The 20,477-nt window shown below is 43.6% G+C and overlaps 1 non-coding gene across 1 annotated transcript; it reads right to left on the reverse strand.

Annotated features, from left to right (window-relative positions):
- LOC120362442 (U6atac minor spliceosomal RNA) lies at positions 1-130 on the reverse strand. Its single transcript, XR_005578349.1, has one exon. It is a non-coding gene; the product is annotated as a U6atac minor spliceosomal RNA (small nuclear RNA).
- Positions 131-20,477: the final 20,347 nt, after the last annotated feature.

Below are 20,477 nucleotides of genomic sequence, written 5' to 3' on the forward strand. Positions count from 1 at the left end.
AAAAAAAATTGTTTAGAATACAGTGAGAAGAAGATACAAACATAGTGAGATGCCAGGAACTCTGTGTGTTGTCAGGCCCCAGGGCCTCTTCTATCCTTGTCAAGGGGAGGGTTAAACTTTCATACAACGCATTTTCTGAGTATTTATTATTAGGGTATTCAAACTGCGCTCCTTTATTCTTAAGCCATTTAAAATGGAATCCATCTGAGATGGCGTCTTGCTCTGTCACCCAGGCTGGAGTACAGTGGTGCGATCTCAGCCCATTGCAACCTTTGCCTCCTGGGTTCAAGTGATTCTCCTGCTTCAGCCTCTTGAGTAGCTGGGACTACAGGTGTATGACACCAGCTAATTTTAAAAATACTTTTAGTAGAGACAGGGTTTCACCGTGTTAGCCAGCATGGTCTCCATCTCCTGACCTCGTGATCTGCCGGCCTTGGCCTCCCAAAGTGCTGGGATTACAGACATGAGCCACCACGCGCGGCCCACTTCGTCTTTTAAACTGTAAAATACAGTGACCAGCTTTATAAAATACGAAGACTGTGTAAAATGACCTCTGAAGTCTGTTGTAATACACTGATGATACCCTTCAGCTGAGGAAAACTTTGACCTCAACTTATTTGCATGGAAATGAACTTCCTTAAATTTAAACGCCTCCTGTGTGATATCCATGTAAGAGGTTCCGTTTTTTTCCTCTCAGAGTGTGCTGGCCTTGCTCTAGATAACTTACTGTCTTGCCTTATTTGTGCCTGAAGAGGTTTTCCTTTTGCGATTCAGTTCACAATTGAACGTTTGGAGGGCCTGGTGCTGCCTCAACAGGAAGAATTATTAATGGGGAACGAGGGAGGAAGTTAGTCACGTAAAGATAGACTGCACAGGCAACAGCCCTCCAGGCTCGCAGTGACCCTTGGGTTCCCTCCCCCATCCTCCAAGTGATGTGACCGCACTACCCTGACAACAGTTATGGAAGGGAAAAGAGACAGTCACACATTGGACTGCCTTCTCCGGGGCTGTCTTAGGTGGCCTACAGGTGAAAGGAAGTTGGGATAGGATGATAAAGGGAAGATCGAAAACAGGAAACAGATGTCTGCTGACAAATAATGCTCGGATAGTACTTATTCAGTGAGCACGGGCTTAGTCACAACCAGCTGTATCCTGGTCTCAGTATGAGAATCGTGCAGATAAGTTCTCAGCCAAAACAGGCACGTTCTGCAAAGTCCATCCATTCTGTTGAATAAAGTTAATCTTCAAATTGCTGTATAGCTGGGAAACTCAAGTTCATTTTAACTGTGATGCTGCTATACCAGGGTCCCTGTGCCATGTACAAGGACAATGGGACAGAGCGCGCACTAGCAGATGGTATTGTTATTTTGTTAAGGGTTCACATCCCTTGGAAATCTAAGTATAAAAGTAAGAATGCTTCAGTCTAGATTTTAGTCCTCTCGTGGTATGTGGCGGCTTCCAGTATATATGGCTAGTTTGCATCCAATCCATTGAGTTAATCCGCATTTTAAAATTATTTTTTTAACTCCTTAGAGAAATCATTGCTAGGGATTTCCTGTTTATTGAGTTCCTGGGTTTTCTTTTTTAAAAATGTAATGCTACTCTATTCTTTGAAAATGAGAGTGGCTCTGCCATAGCTGGGCCAAATGTCAGGTAACAGCAGTGTGACCCATTGCGGTTCGCGTCAGAGAATACAGCGTGCTCTCTGATGTTCCTACAGATGCCAGAATGGCTGCATTTCGGTGTTTTACTAAAGAGACTTTGCATGGTAGAAGTAGCGCGGCTTCCACGTCACCACACCTGGATTTGAACCCAGGCTCTGACAGCAGCTGTGTGACCTTGGGCACATCACCTAACTGCTGCGCTCTCATCTGTCTCACATGTGAAATGGAGATACACCCACCTCTGTGTTTCGTGTGTGGGAAACTCAATGAGGTTATTTGTGGGGAGACACCAAGGTCAGCCAGTTTGCAGAGCCACCTGGAGCAGTTTACTTGGGCTCAGACGTCAAGACTAGCTGTGTGACCTTGACAGGTTACTTAACATCTCTGTGCTTCAGTCTCACTATCTGAAAAATGGGGATGATTAATGCTAATGCATATGGTTATGAGGATTGAAAGAAATCAGTATGTGTAATGCGCTTACCATAACGCTTGACACATAAATGCCCCGTAAGTGTTCACAAATCAACTATTTTTTAGAGCCCCTCTCACGTGATAGCCATTTTATGAAAACATTTTCTTTTTTTTGAGACGAAGTTTTGCTCTGTCACCCAGGCTGGAGTGCAGTGGCACGATCTCGGCTCACTGCAACCTCCACCTCCAGGTTCAAGCAATTCTACTTCAGCCTCCCTAGTAGCTGGGACTACCGGCTCGTGCACCATATTGGTCAGGCTGGTCTTCAACTCCTGACCTCATGATCCACCCACGTCAGCCTCCCAAATTGCTGGGATTACAGGCATGAGCCACTGTGCCCAGTGAAAACATTTCTCAAGATTTTTGTGGTTAGCCTTTAATGGATTGTTCTTGTATCTCATTAATGAAAAGAAATGCAGCCTAAACTATGATTTTTACCTATTGAGTATGTTTTGAAAGGGGAGCGTGGTCGGGATTAGACCCAGAACTAGGAAGGTGAAGCTGAATTTCTGACTTACTCACTAATTTTCTTTGCAAGCTGGGCGGGTGGCTCACGCCTGTAATCCTAGCACTTTGGGAGGCTGAGGTGGGTGGATTACCTGAGGTCAAGAGTTCAAAACCAGCCTGGCCATCATGGTGAAACCCCATCTTTAAAAAAAAATTTTTTTTTTGTTTGCAAAACCTTCAGGTCCCATTAATTCTGGAATAGGTATTTAAATTGATAGGGAAACATTTAAATAGCTAATGTTATCTGATTCTAAAAACTACGTATTTGAGGAAATCTGGAAATACAAAAAGGAAAAAAGAGTTAATTTAAGATTTAAGTTACTTAAGATTTTGACTATTCGATGCTCCGGTTTTTGTTTTTCTCTCTATAGATATAACTGATTTTTGTCATTTTCACCAATTCAGTATTTATTGTTTAAAAGATTTTTTTTTTTTTTTTTTTTGAGACAGAGTTTCGCTCTTGTTACCCAGGCTGGAGTGCAATGGCGCGATCTCGGCTCACCGCAACCTCCGCCTCCTGGGTTCAGGCAATTCTCCTGCCTCCGCCTCCTGAGTAGCTGGGATTACAGGCACGCGCCACCATGCCTAGCTAATTTTTTGCACTTTTAGTAGAGACGGGGTTTCACCATGTTGACCAGGATGGTCGCGATCTCTCGACCTCGTGATCCACCCGCCTCAGCCTCCCAAAGTGCTGGGATTACAGGCTTGAGCCACCGCGCCCGGCTGTTTAAAAGATATTTAAATGGAAACATAAGGTCTAGAACTCACTAATATGAATAGAAAGACTTAATTTTTTTCTTTTAAGAAAACTTTTCATTTTTCTTTCCATTAATGGAAGCATTTATTTATTTTATTTTGAGACAGAGTTGCACTCTGTCACCCAGGCTGGAGTGCAGTGGCATGACCTTGGCTCACTGCAACCTCTGCCTCCTGAGTTCAAGCTATTCTCCTGCCTCATCCCAGGTAACTGGGATTATGGGATTCTTGCCACCATGCCTGGATAATTTTTTGTATTTTTAGTAGACACAAGAGTTTTACCGTGTTGACCAGGCTGGTCTTGAACTCCTGACCTCAAGTGATCTGCCCGCCTTGGCCTCCCAAAGTGCTAGGATTACAGGTGTGAGCCATCACGCCTGACTTAATTCACTTTTCTTACAGTGTACAATTTAGTGGTTTTTAGTGCATTCACAGAAATTGCAACTATCATTGCTGTCTAATTCTAGATCACCATATTTCTAGAAGTCGTCACCCAAGAAAGAAACCTCCTACTCATTTAAACTCCATTCCACCCTTCCCTCAGCTCCTGGCAACTGCCAATCTGCGTTCTGTCTCTGTGCAGTTACCTAATCTGGACATTTCATGTAACTGGAATTATGTAATATAAGCCTTTTGTGTCTGGCTTCTTTCTCTTGGCAGAATTTTTTTTTTTTTTTTTTTTTTTTTTTTTTTTTTTTTTTTTTTTTTTTGAGACGGAGTTTCGCTCTTGTTGCCCAGGCTGGAGTGCAGTGGTACGATCTCAGTTCACTACAACCTCTGCCTCCTGGGTTCAAGTGATTCTCCTACCTCAGCCTCCCAAGGAGCTGGGATTACAGGCCACCACACCCAGCTATTTCTATATTTTTGGTAGAGGACAGGGTTTTTCCATGTTGGTCAGGCTGGTCTTGAACTCCTGACCTCAGGTGATCCACCTGCCTCAGCCTCCCAAAGTGCTGAGATTACAGGTGTAAGCCACCTCGCTCCACCTTACTGGGTGTAATGTTTTGAAAGTTATCCATGTGATGGCATGTTCCACTACCTCATTTCTTTTTGACGGCCAAATAGCTTTCCATCATGTGGTGTGCTTATGCAGTCATCCGTTGGTGGACATGTGGATTGTTTCCATGTTGGGGTTAGTATAAATAATGCTGCTGTAAACATATGTTTGCAAGTCTTTGTATAAACATGTTTTAATTTCTCTTGGAAAGATACTTAGCAGTGAAATTGCCGAGTAGAATAGCAAATGTATGTTTAACGTTTTCTTTTTCTTTGAGGCAGTGTCTCAATGTATCACCTAGGCTGGAGTGCAGTGGTACCATCTTGGCTCACTGCAACCTCTGCCTCTTGGGTTTAAGCGATTCTTGTGTCTCAGCCTCCCAAGTAGCTGGGATTACAGGTGCATACCACCATGGCCCAGGCAACTTTTTGTATTTTTAGTAGAGATGGGATTTCGCTGTGTTGCCCAGGCTGCCCTGGAGCTGCTGGTTGCAAGTGATCCACCTGTCTCAGACTCCCAAAGTGCTGGTATTACAGGTTTGAGCCACTATGCCCGGCCCATGTTTGACTTTTAAAGAAACTGCCAAATTGTTTTCTAAAGTGGCTGCACCATGATCCTCCCCCCTTAGCCTCCTAGAGTGTTGGAATTACAGGTGTGAGTCACTGCACTCAGCCTACACTCTTAGATACTAGACAAACTGTTGTTATATTAATAGTACATTAAAATAATGTAAATTTTTAAAATTACGGTAACATTTACTTAACATTCTCCCACCAGCAATGAGTGTGCCTGTTTCTTACATCCTTGCCAACATTTGTTATCTGCATTTTTGATGATAACCGTTCTAGTGGGTGGAAATGGTATCTCATTGTGAGTTTCATTTGCATTTCACTAATAATGATGCGGAACATGTGGGACAAGAATAGCTTCTTGGCCATTTGTATGTAAGAGACTTCATGGTCTTCTGTGTACTTGAAATTTTATAAAGATAATTCTGATGATTATTGAGCATCTATATATGTCAGGAAGTTTTAAAAACTTTATCTGTTTATTTAATCCTCACCAGATCTTTGTATTTATCCCATTTTATTTTATTTTTATTTTTTTTATTTTTATTTTTTATTTTTTTGAGATGGAGTTTCGCTCTTGTTACCCAGGCTGGAGTGCAATGGCGCGATCTCGGCTCACCGCAACCTCCGCCTCCTGGGTTCAGGCAATTCTCCTGCCTCAGCCTCCTGAGTAGCTGGGATTACAGGCATGCACCACCATGCCCAGCTAATGTTTTGTATTTTTAGTAGAGACGGGGTTTCACCATGTTGACCAGGATGGTCTCGATCTCTTGACCTCGTGATCTACCCGCCTCGGCCTCCCAAAGTGCTGGGATTACAGGCTTGAGCCACCGCGCCCGGCCTATCCCATTTTATAGGTGAAAAAAGTTGAGACACAGAGAGGTCAAGTATTTAGTACATGCACATATAGCTAGAAGTATCAGGGCTAAAATATAAACCCAAGCCAAGTGGCTCCAGAGACAATGTTCTTTTTTTTTTTTTTTTTTTTTTGATGGACATTCACTCTTGTTTCCCAGGCTGGAGTGCAGTGGCACGAACTTAGCTCATTGCAACCTCTGTCTCCCAGGTTCAAGCCATTCTCTTGCCTCAGCCTCCCGAGTAGCTGGGGTTACAGGCATGCACCAACACGCCCGGCTAATTTTGCACTTTTAGTAGAGACGAGGTTTCACCATGTTGGTCATGCTGGTCTTGAACTCCTGACCTCAGGTGATCCTCCCGCCTTAGCCTCCCAAAGTGTTGGGATTACAGGTGTGAGCCACTGCACTTGGCCTGTGTTCTTAGATACTAGACAAACTGTGGTTATATACATAGTACGTTAAAATACTTAAAATGTTTTTTTATTATGGTAAAATTGACATAACATAAAATGTACCATTTAACCATTGGTAAGTGTATATTAAGTGGCTTTAAGTGCATGATACGCATTAAGTGCATTTACAATGTTATGTAACAATCACCGCTATCCATTTCCAGAACGGTTTCATCGTACCAAGCCTGAACTCCATACAGTTAAACAGCAGCTCTCCATCTTCTCCTGCCCCAGCCCTTGGTAACCATCGTTCTACTTTCCGTCTATGAATTTGCCTCTTCTAGGCACCCCGTACGAGTGGCACCAAACAATGTTGTTCCTTTTGTGTCTGGCCTATTTTACTTAGCATAATGTTTTCGATTTACTTAGCATAATGTTATCCATATAACAGCATGTATCAAAATTTCATTCTTAAGTTTTAAAAAATTTTAATTATGGTACAATACACATCACATAAGGACGGATGTGGTGGCTCACACCTGTATTCCCAGCAATTTGGGAGGCTGAGGTGGGCAGATTACCTGAGGTCAGGAGTTCCAATCCAGCCTGGCCAGTCTCTACTATAAATACAAAAATTAGCCGAGCATGGTGGTGAGCGCCTGTAATCACAGCTACTTGGGAGGCTGAGGCAGGAGAATTGCTTGAACCTGGGAGTTGGAGGTTGCGGTGCGCTGAGATCACGCCCCTGCACTCCAGCCTGGGTGACAGAGGGAGACTCCGTCTCAAAACAAACAAACCAAATCACACAAAAAATGCCATCTTAACCATTTTTAAGTGTGCAGTTCAAAAGGATGTTCACACTGCTGTGCAGCAGATCTCCAGAACGTTTTCATCTTGCAAGATGGAAACTCTATACCCCCCAAAACCCCCTATTTCTTCCCTCTCCAAACCCCTGGCAACCACCATTCCTCTTTCCTTCCCAATGACTTTAACTATTCTAGATACCTGATTTAAGTGGAATCATAAGTATTTGTTCTTCTGTGACTGCCTTATTTCATTTAGCGTAATGTCCTCATGCTTCATTCAGCTTGAGCATGTGTCAGAATTTCCTTCCGGTCCGAGACTGAATAATATTCCATTGTGTGTATATACCAGATTCTGTTTATTCACTCCTCTGTTGAGGGACATTTGGGTTGTTTCCATCTTTTGGCTGCTATGACTGATGTTGCTCTGAACATTGGTTTCAAGTATGAGTTATTGCTTGCTTTTTCTTTTCTTTTCTTTTCTTTTTTTTTTGAGACGGAGTCTCACTCTGTCACCCAGGCTGGCGTGCAGTGGCACGATCTTGGCTCACTGCAACCTCCAGCTCCCAGGTTCAAGCAATTCTCCCACCTCAGCCTCCTGACTAGCTGGATTAGAGGTGTCTGTTGCTACATCCGGCTGATTTTTTCTGTATTTTTCTAGTAAAGATAGGGTCTCACCATGTTGGCCAGGCTGGTCTTGAATTTCTGACCTCAGGTGATCCACCTGCCTTGGCCTCCCAAAGTGCTGGGATTACAGGTCTGGCCATGAGTTCTTGCTTTCAGTTCTTTCAGGTCTATACCTAGGAGTGGAATTACTGGGTCATATGGTAATTCTATGTTGAACTTTTCTTTTCCTTTTTTTGAGATGGAGTCTTGCTCTGTTGCCTAGGCTGGAGTGCAATGGTGCAATCTCAACTGACTGCAACCTCCACCTCCCAGGTTCAAGCAACTCTCTTGCCTCAGCTTTCAGAGCAGCTGGGATAACAGGTGTGTATTACCACACCTGGCTAATTTTTGTATATTTATTTATTATTTACAATAAATCATATGCAAAAATAAATTTTATTAGTATAAATAATAAATTGTATATTTATCAGTATATTTATTAGAGGTGTCTCTTGCCATGCCCGGCTAATTTTTTCTGTATTTTTCTAGTAAAGATAGGGTCTCACCATGTTGGCCAGGCTGATCTCAAACTCCTGACCTCAGATTATTTGCCCTGCTCAGCCTACAAGACACTGTGCAAATAATTTTCTAGTATTTATTTGATTAATCATTCCAAGGTTTAATTGTGTATTGAGTACCTCCTAAGTCCCAACCTCTACCATGGTGGGTAAAAGACATGGTCTTTGCCTTCACGCAGTTGAAAGTCTAAAAGTAGAGTTGTGGCCGGGCATGGTGGCTCATGCCTGGAATCCCAGCACTTTGGGAGGACAAGGCGGGTGGATCACAAGGTCAGGAGTCCAAGACCATCCACGGTGAAACCCCATCTCTACTAAAAATACAAAAAATTAGCCGGGCATGATGACGCGTGCATGTAATCCCAGCTACTTAGGAGACTGAGACAGCAGAATCCCTTGAACCCGGGAGGCGGAGGTTATGGTGAGCCGAGATCGTATCACTACACTCCAGCCTGGCCGGCAGAGCAAGACTCTGTCTCAAAAAAAGAAAAAGAAAAAAAGAAAAGTGAAATCATACAATATGTGGTCTTTTGTGTCTGGCTTCCTTCACTTAGTATATTTTCTTTCTTTTCCTTTTTTTTTTTCTTTTTTTTGAGGTGGAGTCTTGCTCTGTTGCCTAGGCTGGAGTGCAGTGGTGCAATCTCATCTCACTGCAACCTCTGCCTCCCAGTTCAAGCCATCCTTCTGCCTCAATCTCCTGAGTAGCTGGGATTACAGGCGTGCTCCACCACGCCTGGCTGATTTTTGTATTTTTAGTAGAGATGGGGTTTCAGTATGTTGGTCAGGCTGGTCTTGAGCTCCTGACTTCAGCTGATCTGCCTGCCTCAGCCTCCCAAAGTGCTGGGATTACAGGCGTGAGCCACCGTGCCTGGCCCACTTAACATATTTTCAAGGTTTATCCAATGTTATAGTATGAACCAGTACTTCATGCCTTTTGATGGCTAAATAATATTCCATTGCATGCATATATCACAATCTGTCTATTCAATACCTGTTGATGAATATTTGGCCTGTCTCTACCTTTGAGCTATTGTGGATAAAGATGCTGTGAACATTAGGGTGCAAGAATTTGAGTCCCTGGTTTTAGTTCTCTAGGATATATACTTGGGAATGGAATTACATGGTGACATGGTTTGGCTGCATCTCCACCAAAATCTCAACTTGAATTGTATCTCCCAGAATTCCCATGTGTCGTGGGAGGAACCCAGGGGGAGGTAATTGAATCATGGGGTGCCGGTCTTTCCCGAGCTATTCTCATGATAGTGAGAAAGTCTCATGATAGTGAGGAAGTCTCATGGGATCTGATGGGTTTATCAGGGGTTTCCACTTTCGCATCTCCCTCATTTTTCTCTTTCCGCCACCATGTAAGAAGTGCCTTTCACTTCCTGCGGTGATTCTGAGGCCTCCCCAGTCATGTCAAACTGTCAGTCCAATTAAACCTTTTTCTTCCCTGCCTTGGGTACAGGTATTGATCGACTTACGACCTTTGCAACTTACCATCATTCGACTTTACGACCACAGTCACTAGCCACGACTGCTCCGCGTCTGTCAGTGCAAAGTTGCCCAGCTGGGCATACGACGGTGTGGACCAGCTTCCGGCAGCACTACCATCTCCGCGTGCACCATGTCAACTGTTATCCCAGACTCGGTACAGCAGTTTGTGTTTTGTGTCTTGGATATTTTTCATCAAACCCCTCCCAAGATGTCTACCAAGAGGAAGTTGTCTTTGTCTACGCCTCAACCTGCCAAGAAAGAAAGGCCATCGCTCTCTACACGAAAATGAAGGTAATTAAGCAGTACGAAGGAGGAAAGAAAGTGAATGTGATCGCACGTGATGCGAAGTTATCACACTTGACTGTGTCTACGATTTTGAAAGATAAAGAATTCGTGAAGCTGTGAAAGGTTCTGCACCCATGCAATCAACAGTTATCACAAAGCAACGAAGCTGGCCCATCCATGAAATGGAGAAATTGCTATATATTTGGATGGAAGATCAAATTAAAAAATGGACACCATTAAGTCTTTTTACTGTGCAGATGAAGGCGAGGAGTCTTATTTCAGACTCTGAAGGAGCGTGCTGGAGAAGATTACAGTCAAGAATTTGTAGCAAGCACTGGCTGATTCCAGAGATTCAAGAAAAGATTCCAGATGCATAGTGTTCGAGTGACTGGAGAAGCAGCGAGTGCGGATGAGGAAGGAGCACGTAAGTTTGTTGATAGTCTGGATGAATTAATTACAGATGAGAGATATCTAGCCGAACAGATTTTCAATGTTGATGAACTTACAAATGAAGAGCTAATCGAACTGGAAGAAGAAAGAGTGACAGAAGAAGAAAGAAGTGAAGCAGAGAAAGAAGAGGAGGAGCCAGAAAGTTGACCACTAAGGGATTATCAGACGGTTTATCTTTACTGAATAAACTTCTTATAAATTTCGAAGCAATGGACCCAAACATCGAACGATTTGCAAGGATTGAACGGATGGCGCACGATGTGTTTTGTCCGTATCGTGAAATTTATGAAGAAAAAAAGAAACATACAATTCAGACAAAGCTCACCATGTTTATGAAAAAACCAACTCCGGTAACCCCAACTGCTGCCTCAGATGACGACATCAATGATCCGCAGCCAAGCACCTGTGGCCAATAAAATGTTTTGTACCTATTTACATATTTTGATATGTTTTGCAAGTGGGAAAATGTTTCCTATGGTATTTTTTACACCTGTATTTTGTATTTTTGTATGCACCTGTGTTTTGTAATTTTGTATGTTTTGCAAATATTAAACCAGTTGTACTGGTAATGCAGTGTTTTACTTAAACCTGATGAATGTAAAAATACAGTAAGAAACAAAATGATGTAGAGATGATACAAATGGCATAAAATGAACAAAGAAAATTATGATATATAACAATGAAAGAAAATTATGATAAAATATGACTTAAAGATTTTTATAACATCATTTCACAGTACTGTACATATAGCCTACTCAACTTACGACCAAATCGTGTTACGACTGGTCTGTCGGAACCAATTGTGGTCGTAAGTCGAGCACTGGCTGTATGTCTTTATTAGCAGCATGAAAACGTACTAATGCAGTAAATTGATACTAGTAGAGTGGGATGTTGCTGAAAAGATACCCAAAAATGTGAACGTGACCTTGGAACTGGGTAATAGGCAGAGATTGGAATCGTTTGGAGGGCTCAGAAGAAGATAGGAAAATGTAGGAAAGTTTGGAACTTCCTAGAGACTTGTTGAATGGCTTTGCCCAAAAAGCCGCTCATAGCGATATGGACAATAAAGTCCGGGCTGACGTGGTCTCAGCTGGAGATGAGGAACTTGTTGGGAACTGGAGCAAAGGTGACTCTTGCTATGTTTTAGCAAAGAGACTCATGGCATTTTGCCCCTGCCCTAGAGATTGGTGGAACTTTGAACTTGTGGGAGATGATTTAGGGTATTTGGCAGAAGAAATTTCTAAGCAGCAAAGCATGCAAAAGGTGACTTAGGTGCTATTAGAAGCATTCCATTTTAAAAGGGAAACAGAGCATAAAAGTTTGGAAAATTTGCAGCCTGAAGCTTCAGTAGAAAGGAAAACCCATTTTCTGAGGATAAATTCAAGCCAGTTGCAGAAATTTGCATAAGTAGCAAGGAGCCTAATGTTAATCCCCAAGACCATGGGGAAAATGTCTCCAGGCCACATCAGAGACCTTCATGGCAGCTCCTCCCATCACAGGCTGGAGGCCCAGGAGGAAAAAGTGGTTTCGTGGGTCGGCTCCAGAGTCCCTGAGCTGTGTGCAGCCTAGCGACTTGGTGCCCTGTGTCCCAGCTGCTCCAGCTGAAAGGGGCCAATGTAGAGCTTGGGCTGTGGCGTCAGAGGGTGGAAGCCTCAAGCCTTGGCAGCTTCCATGTGGTGTTGAGCCTGCAAGTGCACAGAAGTCAAGAACTGAGGTTTGGGAAGCTCCGCCTGGATTTCAGAATATGTATGGAACACTTGATGCCCAGGCAGAAGTTTGCTGCAGGAGTGGGGCCCTCATGGAGACCCTCTGCTAGAGCAGTGCAGAAGGGAAATGTGGGATTGGAGCCCCCACACAGACTCCCTACTTGGGCATGGCCTAGAGGAGCTGTGAGAAGAGGGCCACCGTCCCCCAGACCCCAGAATGGCAGATCTACTGACAGCTTGCACCACACACCTGGAAATGCTGCAGGCACAGCGCCAGCCCATGAAAGCAACCAGGAGGGAGGCTGTACCCTGCAAAGCCACAGGGATGAAGCTACCCAAGACTGTGGGAGGCCACCTCTTGCGTCAGCATGATCTGTATGTGAGACCTGGAGTCAAAGGAGATCATTTTGGAGCTTTAAAATTTGACCGTCCTGCTGGATTTTGGACTTGCATGGGCCCTGTACCCACTTTGTTTTGGTCAATTTCTCCCATTTGGAATGGCTGTATTTGCCCAATGCCTGTACCCCAATTGTATCTAGGAAGTAACTAGCTTGCTTTTGATTTTTCAGGCTCATAGGTGGAAGGGACTTGCCTTGTCTCAGATGAGACTTTGGACTGTGGACTTTTGGATTAATGCTGAAATAAGACTTTTGGGGACTGTTGGGAAGGCATGATTGGTTTTGAAATGTGAGGACATAAGGCTTAGAGGGGTTAGGGGTGGAATGATATGGTTTGGCTGTGTACCTATGAAAATTTCAATTTGAATTATATTTCCCAGCATTCCCATGTGTTGTGGATGGGACCCAGAGGGAGGTGATTGAATCATGGGGGCTGGTTTTTCCCATGTTGTCTTCGTGGTAGTGAGTGAGTCCCACGAGGCTAACATAGGATAACTACGAGTTTATCAGAGGGTTCAGCTTTTTCTTCCTAATTTTTCTCTTGTCCCTTGCCATGTAAGAAGTACCTTTGCCTGTCGCCCTGATTCTGAGCCCTTCCCAACCATGTGGAACTGTAAGTCCAATTAAACCTCTTTTTCTTCCCAGTCTCAGGTATGTCTTTATCAGCAGCATGAAAACGGACCAATACACAGGGTAATTCCATGTTTGACTTTTTGAGGAACAGCCAAAGAGTCTTCAGTGGCTGCACCATTTTACATTCTTGCCAGCCATACATGGAAGTTCCATTTTTTCCATATCTTTGCCAAGATTTGTTATCGTCTGTCTTTTTGATTATAGCCTTTCTCGTGGGTGTGAAGTGGTATTTCATTGTATTTTTGATATGCATTTCCCTAGTAACTAATGGTGCTGATAATCACTTTCATGATTTTATTTGCCATTTGTATATTTTCTTTGGAGAACTGTCTTTTCAGGTCCTTTGCCTATTTTAAAATGGTATCATTTGTCTTTTTATTGAATTGTAATTGTATTTATGTATTCTGGATACTAAATCCTTATTATATATATTATTTGCAAATATTTTCTCTCATTCTATGTATTGTCTTTTCACTTTCTTGACAGTGTCTTTTTTTTTTTTTTTTTTTTTTTGAGACGGAGTTTCGCTCTTGTTACCCAGGCTGGAGTGCAATGGCGCGATCTCGGCTCACCGCAACCTCCGCCTCCTGGGTTCAGGCAATTCTCCTGCCTCAGCCTCCTGAGTAGCTGGGATTACAGGCACGCGCCACCATGCCCAGCTAATTTTTAGTATTTTTAGTAGAGACGGGGTTTCACCATGTTGACCAGGATGGTCTCGATCTCTTGACCTCATGATCCACCTGCCTCGGCCTCCCAAAGTGCTGGGATTACAGGCTTGAGCCACCGCGCCTGGCTGATACATAAACTCTTATACAGTCTTGATTACTGTAGTTTTGTAGTAAGTTTTGAAAATGATAAATTCCAGCCTTGTTTTTCTTTTTCAAGATGTTTTCGACTCCTCTGGGCCCCTTGTGTTTCCATACAAATTTGAGAATCACTTTGCCAATTGCTGCAAAAATGGAGGCTTGCATTTTGATTAAAATTGCTTTAAATTTGTAGATCAATTCAGAGAATATGGCTGTTTTCACAATACTAAGGCTTCTAGCCAGACATGGTGGCTCACTGCAGTAATTCCAGCACTTTGATGTCCAAAGTGGGAGGATCACTCGAGCCCAGGGGTTTGAGACCAACCTAGGCAACATGGTGAAATCCCATCTTTACAAAAAAATAAAAAATTAGCTGGTGGAACATGCCTGTAGTCCTAGCTACTCAAGGAACAGGAAGAGGCTAAGGTGGGAGGATTACTTGAGCCCTGGAGGTTGAGGATGCAGTGAGCCATGATTGTGCCACCTCGCTCCAGCCTGAGTGACAAAGTGAGACCATGTATCAAAATAAAAAAAAAGGTCTTCTAATCCATGAATGTGGGCTCTCTGTTATCAGCATGTGGTTTTGTCTTTTAGTCTATTGATTTGGTATATGACATTGATACATTTTTGGATATTAAACCAACATTGCATACCTGGGATAAATTCCACCTGGTCATAGTATATAATCATCTTTTATATGTTGCTGAGTTTGGATTGCCCATATTTTGTTAAGTTTTGCATGTATCATTTAAAATCTATTTGTAGTTTTTTCGTATGTCTTTGGTTTGGTATCGGTGTTACACTAAGCGAACGCAATGACTTTGGTATGTGTCTTCTTCTTTTTGTTTTTGAAGAATTTTTGAAAAATTGGCATTAATTCTTCTTTACATATTTGGTAGAATTCACCAGTGAAGTCATCGGATCCTGGGATATTCTTTGTGGGAAGTTTCTGATGAATAATTCTCTTTATTTATTATACATCTTTTCAGATTTTCTATTCTTTTTATTTCTCTTTTTCTGTGATTTTTCTGCTCTTCTTGAGTCTGTTTTCATAGTTTGTGTCTTTCCAGTAATTCATCCACTTTGCCTCGGTTATCCAATTAGTTGGCACAAAATTTTTCACAGTGTTCTCTTTATTTTTATTATTTAATTTTAATTTTAATTTTTGAGATATAGTCTTGCTCTGTTGCCAGGCTGGAGTGCAGTGGTGAGATCTCAGCTCACTGCAACCTCCTACTCCCGGGTTCAAGTGATTCCCCCCGCTCAGCCTCCCGAGTAGCTGGAATTACAGGCATGCACCACCATGCCCAGCTTTTTTTTTTTTTTTTTTTTTTTCCATTTTAGTAGAGATGGGGGTTTCACCATCACCATGTTGTCCAGAATGGTCTCGATCTCCTGACCTTGTGATCCATCCGTCTCAGCCTCCCAAAGTGCTGGGATTACAGTGTGAACCACTGCACCTGGCCATTTTATTTTATTTTTGAGATAGAAACTTGCTCTGTTTCCTGGGCTGGAGTGCAGTGGCATGATCTGGGATCACTGCAACCTCTGCCTCCCAGGCTCCAGCAATCCTTCTGCCTCAGCCTCCTGAGTAGCTGGGACTGCAGGAATGCACCACCATGCCCAGATGGTTTTTGTATTTTTAGGAGAGATGCAGTTTCACCATCTGGGCCAGGCTGGTCACAGTGTTCTCTTATAATTCTTTTATTTATTTTTTATATTTCTTGAGACAGGATCTCACTCTGGTTGCTCAGACTGGAGTGCAGTGGTGTGGTTTCAGCTCACTGCAACCTCAGCCTCCTGGGCTCAGGTGATCCTCCTACCTCAGCCTCTCAAGTAGCTGGGACCTACAGGCAAGCATCACCACGCCAGGCTAATTTTTTGTATTTTTAGTAGAGGTGAGGTTTCGCTATGTGGCCCAGCTGGTTTCGGACTCCTGGACTTAAGCAATCCACCTGCCTCAGCCTCCCACAGTGCGGGGATGACAGGTGTGAGCCACCATGCCAGGTCTCTTATAATCCTTTTTTTATTTTGGGTTGGGACTCTTGTCTCATTCATTTCTGATTTAGTAATTTGCTTTGCATGTGGCAAAAGATAACTTTTATATTACCATCAGAACATTTATAAACCAAAACTTTTAATTTAAAACATTTTTTAGAATTTGAGACAGAATCTTGCTCTGCTGCCCGGGCTGGAGTGCAGTGGCGTGATCTTGGCTCACTGTAACCTCTGCCTCCTGGTTCAAGCGATTCTCCTGCCTCAGCCTCCTGAGTACCTGGGATTGCAGGTGCTTGCCACCACCCCTGGCTAACTTTCAAATTTTTAGTAGAGATGGGATTTCTCCATGTTGGCCAGGCTGGTCTCGCACTCCTGGCCTCAAGCAATCCACCTGCCTTGGCCTCGCAAAGTACTGGAATTACAGGTGTGGGCCACTGCACCCTGCCCAAAACATTTTTCCTTTTCTTGAGTCAGAGTCTCAGTCATCCAGGCTGGAGGGCAGTGGTGTGATCTCGGCTCACTGCAACCTCCACCTCCCAGGTTCAAACGATTCTCCCGCCTCAGGCTCCGGAGTAGCTGGAATTACAGGCACACACCACCACATCCGGCTAATTTTTGTACTTTTAGTAGAGATAGGGTTTCATCATGATGGTCAGGCTGGTCTCAAACTCCTGACCTCATAATCTGCCCACTTTGGCCTCCCAAAGTGCTGGGATTACAGGCATGAGCCACTGTGTCTGGCCAACATTTTTTTAATGTACAGAAACCTACATTTAAAATAAAACTAGAATAGTAGACATACTATGTGCAAATGCCGTAAATTGACATCTAATCTGCCAACGTAAGAATTCCATCCTTTTTTCTTCTGTACTTTCCGTAAGTCCTAAACCTTTTCCTTCACAGTGCCTTCTCCTATCAGGCAGAGGTTTGAGGTTATTTCTATTTCCTGACTTCAGTATCACACTGACATCAAATCATCACTCAACTGAATTTAAGATGCAAGAGCACTGGTCTTGAGGGCTAAGATTTATAATGTAGCAGGTGTTATAAACTGCTGAGTATCTTAAATACAGGGAGTGAGTCTGGCCTGGAGAAATTCCTGGGGAGGCTGGATCTCTTTTTATTACTTCTCCCCTGTGTAGGTGGGACAATTCTCAGGCGGGATTGGGCCACTGTTACGATTCTTGTTCTGTGTACAGAAGTTGCTGAAGGCAGAGGTAGAAATTTGCTGTCTTGCACAGGGACCTGTGACAGGCAGGGAATTTTAGGCCATAGCCCAGTGCAGCCAGCTGTAGCTCAGTGATGCTGGTAGTGAGTAGTTCTGCTCTGGAGTTACATCGGTCAGAATAAAACTAACTCCCTGGCCCTGGGAAGGGAGTTATTCGAATGCACACATATTGCTTCCTATTAGTTAATGCCATATGTAGCATCTCTGCGATTTTATTGCATTAACTGGAGAATGAGAAGTGCTAGGTGCTGCTGGATATTGTCTGAAGTTAGAGATGTTGCTCTTACAACCTCCCCTTCATGGCTCCACGCTGGTCCAAGGCTTCGCTGTGGCTTCCCTCTCAGGACATGCATCTGCCATCACTGCCTGCAAGCTGATAGCCCGGGACGCACCACCGCACACCAAGCGCCTTTGAGCAGGCACTTGTCTCACTTTGCGGGTTTTTTTTTTCATTGTTAAATAGACCATGATTTATTTATTTTTATTTTTACTGCATTTTAGGTTTTGGGGTCCATGTGAAGAACATGCAAGATTGTTGCATAGGTACACACGCGGCGGTGTGATTTGCTGCCTTCCTCCCTGCACCTGTATCTGGCATTTCTGCCCATGCTATCTCTCCCCAACTCCCCACCCCCCGCTGTCCCTCCCCCACTTCCCCCCAACGGACCCCAGTGTGTAGTGCTCCCCTCCCTGTGTCCACGTGTTCTCATTGTCCAACACCCGCCTATGAGTGAGAACATGCGGTGTTTGATTTTCTGCTCTCCTGTCAGTTTGCCGAGAATGATGGTTTCCAGGTTCATCCACGTCCCTACAAAGGACACGAACTCATCGTTTTTGATGACTGCGTAATATTGCGTTTTTTTTTTTCAGAGCCTGACCCAATGGATCAGGCCAGTTGTCGAATGCAGAGCTGAAGGGCTCACACCTTTGTCCTCTTTAGGCCAGTAGTCTTTTGGCTACTTGTATACGGTAGTTATCGAGAGTGACATGCTGATCTCTGCTTTGACAGACTAGAGTGAGGGACCCACGGAACTCATGAGCAATGAGCCCTGAGAAGCCTTCTAGCTCTGGAGCGCTCCAAATATCTTCCTTTTCCCTCCAGTGGAAAAGCAGGTTTCGTTATGGCAAAAACGAATGGAGCCGGCTCGAAATAGGCAAGACTGCCACCTAGTGACCAAATGGGAATTTCTAGGTTTGATCTTGGTCCTACAATTAATTGAATTAATTAATTATTCATGAATTTATAATTCAACAAGTCTGAAATACACACAGGACACAATGCTGGACACTTGGATATTAATTTTTTTTTCAAGATGGAGTCTCACTCTGTCGCCCAGGCTGGAGTGCAATGGCTGATCTCTGCTCACTGTAAACTCCACCTCCCGGGTTCAAGGGATTCTCCGGCCTCAGCCTCCCGAGTAGCTGGGATTAGAGGCACATGCCACCACGCCTGGCTAATTTTTGTATTTTTGTAGAGACGGCGTTTCATTATGTTGGCCAGGTTGGTCTCGAACTCCTGACTTCATGATCCGCCCAACTTGGTCTCTCAAAGTGCAGGGATTACAGGTGTGAACCACCGCATCCAGCCAGGAGATATTAAAATTAGAAAGGTAGAGTTATTGCTCCATGAGCATACAGAGACCAGGAGAAGGGAACAGATAGCTAAGGGGACAAATCAATAAAATAAACGGTGTGGTGTTACGCTACAAGTAATTCGCCTCTCAACACTACGGTTCACCTTTAATTTCAAAGGTATTGGAACCTAAATCTGGGTACCACAAACCCAAGTTCTTTATTGCTAGAAGTTGGTGACCAAAAAAGAAAGCAACGACGAAAAGAAAAAGCCAGCAAACCAAAAGTAGTAACACTGGCTTCTACCCTGAGGCTTACTGGACCCTCTCAGAAACACTTTACAGTTGGAGCTAATAATCTCTCTGTTTTTAGCTGTCAACTTTCTTAAGTCTTCTGAACTTGCGTTTATAGTACCTCCTAGCATCTTAAGAATACAGAATAGGCAAACTCTGAAAAAGTCCCTTAAGACTACATATTATACATATATATCTGAAAGCTGGATACTATTTGATCAAGAGAAGCCCGAAAAGGTGTGCAGCCACAAGCTAGCATGGTAGCAAAGTGGTTTAAAGTAAGAGTTTTGGAATGAGCTGGTCCCGGGTTTATGTTCCAAGTTGGCTTCTTACCCAAGAGGGCTATTAACACTCTAAGCCACAATGAGATACCATCTCACACCATTCAGAATGGCTATGATTAAAATAAAAAAATAGGCCAGGTACGGTGACTCACACCTGTAATCCCAGCACTTTGGGAGGCAGAAGTGGGCGGATCATTTGAGACCAGCCTGGCCAACATGGTGAAACCCCATCTCTACTAAAAATACAAAAACTTAGCCGGCATGGTAGCCTGCATCTGTAATCTCAGCTACTCGGGAGGCTGAAACAGGAGAATCTCTTGAATCTGGAGGCAGAGGTTGTGGTGAGTCGAGATCGTGCCACTGCACTCCAGCCTGGGCGACAGAGCGAGACACTTTCTGAAAACAAACAAACGAACAAACAACAGATGCTGGTGAGGTTGTGAAGAAAAGGGAATGCTTCTATACTGCTGGTGGGAATGTATATTAGTTCAGCCATTGTGGAAAGCAGTTTAGAGATTTCTCAAAAAACCTAAACTAGAACTACCATTCAACCTAGCAATCCCATTTGTGGGTATATACCCAAAGGAATAGAAATCATTCTATCACAAAGAAACACACACATGTATGTTCATAGCAGCACTATTCACAATAGCAAAGACATGAAATCAACCTAAATGCCCATCATCGGTAGACTGGTTAGAGAAAATGTGGTACATATATACCACCATGGAGTACTGTGCAGTCATCACAAAAGAGAATGAAATAGGCTGGGCACGGTGGGCAGGTCACTTGAGTCCAGGGGTTGGAGACCAGCCTGGGCAACATGGCGAAACCCTGTCTCTACAAAAAAATACAGAAGTTAACTGGGCGTGGTGGAGCGTAGTCCTAGTTACTTGGGAGGCCGAGGCAGGAGGATTACCTGAATCCAGGAGGCAGAGGTTGCAGTGAGCTATGATTGCACCACCGCGCTGCAGCCTGGGTGACAGAGATCCTGTCGCAAATAAACAACAACAACAAAATCTTTTTTTTTTTTTTGCAGTAATGTGGATGGAGCTAGAGGCCATTTTCTTCAGCAAATTAACACAGGAACAAGAAACCAAATACTGCTTGTTCTCACTTATATGTGGGAGCTA

This window comes from Saimiri boliviensis, chromosome 15 (genome assembly GCF_048565385.1).
Source record: "Saimiri boliviensis isolate mSaiBol1 chromosome 15, mSaiBol1.pri, whole genome shotgun sequence".
Taxonomy (NCBI): domain Eukaryota; kingdom Metazoa; phylum Chordata; class Mammalia; order Primates; family Cebidae; genus Saimiri; species Saimiri boliviensis.